Genomic DNA, 3,427 nt, shown 5'->3' with positions numbered 1-3,427 from the left:
TCAGTCTTTTGGGGTTCATCTTGTTTGGGACTCTATGTGCTTCTTGGACTTGCATAGTTTTTTTCTTGCCAATATCAGGGAAGTTTTCTGTCATTATTTATTCAAACAGTTTTTCTATTCCTTGCTTCTCTTCCATTCCTTCTGGTACCCCTATTATGCGAATATTGTTCGTTTTGTGTTGTCCCAAAGCTCCCTTAGGCTCTCCTCTTGCTTTTAAAATCTTCTTTCCAGTTGCTGCAGTGTTTGTGTGGTTTTTCCTACCTTGTCTTCTAATTCGCTGATGCGGTCCTCAGCCTCTTGTAGTCTACTGTTTAAGCTTCCATTGTGTTCTTTATTGCAACTATGTCATTCTTCATCTCCTCTTGATTCTTTTTCATGTTGGTGACACTCTCATTCAGCTCTTTATAATTCTCATTGAGCTGTGTGTTTTTGTCATCCAGCCATTTGAGCATCCTTATAACCATTACTCTGAATTCTTTCTCTGATATGTTGCTAGCCTCAGTTTCATTTAACTCCCTTTCTGGTGATTATTCTTTTTCTTTCCTTTGGGGATTGCTTTTTTGCCTTCCCATGTTTTGCAGTAATGTTTTAATTATAGATTTGATTGTTTTGCTACCCAGGTTCTTTTGGGGATGGGGCTACTGGTGTGATCTCTCAGGTCTCCTGGGCTTGGTAATCTAGTGTAGCTCCCTACTTGAGCTATTTGGGTTCTCTTGATGTAGGCCTGTGAGCTGGAAATTCGCAACTGCGGTGTCTAGAAGTCAGCAGCAGCTGTGGAGGAGGGTGTACCAATTTTTGCTATCTTACGCCCTTGGTTGAAGTCACGCATGACCAGCGGGGACTCACAGTGGCACTGGAAAAGCGTGTAACTCTAGTGTCCAGAGTTCTGCAGCTGTGGGGTGGGCAGACTCAATTTTTACTGCTGCACCTGTGGTGAATAGGCACATGCTCCCAGTGGCAGCTCACAAGGGCACCAGTGGTGCGTTTGCCAGCTTGGAGTACTGAAGCACTCTGAAGGGTCCTGGCACTGAAGTCACGTATTTGAGGCATCTGTGGGCAGGTATTCAGGGTGAGTGAATTCAGAATTTCTACTGCTGGGGGGAGTGCATCCTTGTTTGTGCAAGATCGCACCTAGCTGGGGCTTGCAGCAGCTCCCAGGAGCATCCTGTGGATAGATGGGCTCTGGGTGCCTGCTCATTGGAAATGCATAACTGTGGCAGTGAATTTGCCGGCACAGAGCTCTGACGCATTCTGAGGGGCCCTGGCACTAAAGAAGCACAGCTGGTTGTCTGTGGGCAGTTATTCATGAAGAGGGAATTCAGAATTTCTACTGCAGAGCAGCCGCCCTTGTCTGTTCAAAAGCATACCCAGCAGGGGTTCATAGCAGCATCCAAGAGCTGCCTGTGGAGTGGTGTGCCTTGGAAATCTGTGCATTGGAAACGTGCCAAATGTTGAAACGCATGAATGTGGAAGCCTGAGTTTTGCCCCTGGGAGGGGGGAAGTTGCACTTACTGCTGTGGGAGCGGTGCACCTTAGGAGGTGGAAGTCCCAGGGTCCACGGGTCTGTGGGTGGGGCAGCAGGATTTTGGGTGGAGTGGCTGTTGGGTCGAGGCCAGTATCCAAGGCCTGCCTGGGTGGTGGTGTTGATGAGTTCCTAGAAGAGGCCATTCTCCCCTTCAAGATCTACACTGGGAGATTTTAAATGGCAGTGGAGTAAGTGAAGGCTACACAGACACACTCCCAAGACCAAACAGCAATTACAACTAAAATACAAAAAAATCCTGAATAATCAACTGGAGACTAGCTGGAGAGAATTCTGGTAACCAAGGATGGAGAGTAGAGATCATATAGAGACTGGTAGCAAGAGCAGAGGTGCAAAAGGGCTGGCCCTATACCCACAGACAGCAGCTAAAGTTCTGGAGAGATATCTCATCCTTGGGGGATTGTCACTGAGAACACTGGGGTATAATCTCCAAGCTGGGCCCCCCAGCAGAGAGCATCAGGACTGAGAAAGGTGCTTGCAGAACATCTAACTGTGAAAAGCAGTAGGGTTGTTGTCTGCCAGCGAGAGATGGATGAAAATGCAGGCACCATCTTAAAGAGACAATGCATAAAATTTTGTATGCAGTCACTTACCTTGGGCTCCAGCAGAGGGAGGGCAAAGTGGAGTGGAGCTGTGTAAGCATAAGCCAGGGTTGGGGGCTCTCAGGTTAGAGCTTGGAAAGCAGACACCTGGTTTCCTGTGTTGAGTCATTCCCACACACTGCAAAGGCCATCTTTCTCAGGCAGACCTTTGCTATCTAAGCATTTTTTGCCTGGGGGAAAGACAGTTACCCCACCCTATTGGAAAGCCCCTTGCCCTATCCTTTCTGAGACCCATTACGACAATTAGCCTCCAGGCAGAAGCAATTGCCCCTTCCTGTTGGAAAACCTCTCACCCAACCTGTGAATGATTGTCTGAAGCTATTCAAGATTGATCCAATCAGTCTGCAAGCAGCGGCAGGTCTCTGGAGGTTTTGAGTCTTTGCCTGATCTAATTAGTCAGAAACAGTTTTGGGGACCAGGCACAGACACTGCCCCAGATGGTGCAGGGAGGTGAATGCCAGTGAGACCTTGCACATGCCCCGCAGTCTCCTGAAAACCTCCCCCCCTCCTTGCCACAGTCACCACCCTGGACCACAAAGCAAGGCAAATGCCAGTGTGACCACAAGTGCCTGCAGCTGACACCTGTGGGACTTAGCTACATGGGGGAATGGAGTACAACTCAGAAGAGGGACAATGAAGGCATTAGACTCAAGACAGACCTAACCACTGGACTACTACGGACTCCAACCTCTCATACTCAATCAGGTTGCCCCAGTCTAGAAAGGGACATTGACTCACATTCACCTACACTAGAGAAGCTCCCAGGAGGCCCAGGATAAAACACACCAGGGGACCAGATTTAACAACATCAGAGCAGCCCTAACTGGTTTGGCTCAGTGGATAGAGCGTTGGCCTGTGGACTGAAAGGTCCCAGTTCGATTCTGGTCAAGAGGCATGTACTTTGGGTTGTGGCACATCCCCAGTAGGGAGTGTGCAGGAGACAGTTGATTGGTGTTTCTCGTCTCATCGATGTTTCTAACTCTCTATTCTTTCTCCCTTCCTCTCTGTAAGAAATCAATAAAATATATATTTTTTAAAAAGGCTAAAGCAGTACATTACCACCAAACCAGCCAATGATGGAAATGTTAAAGGACTGCTGTAAGAAGAAGAAAAGGAGAGAGGATCATAGGCACACAGAAAATAAAAATGGCAATAAATAAATGCTATCAATAATAAGTCTTAAATGTAACTGGATTAAATGCTCCAGTCAAAAGGCATAGGGTGACAGAATGGATAAGAAAACATGACCCACATATACCCTGTCTACAAGAGACCCAAGACA

Source organism: Myotis daubentonii, chromosome 2 (assembly GCF_963259705.1).
Source record: "Myotis daubentonii chromosome 2, mMyoDau2.1, whole genome shotgun sequence".
Lineage (NCBI taxonomy): Eukaryota > Metazoa > Chordata > Mammalia > Chiroptera > Vespertilionidae > Myotis > Myotis daubentonii.
The sequence above is the reverse complement of the archived record's forward strand: the minus strand, read 5'-3'. Positions refer to the sequence as shown.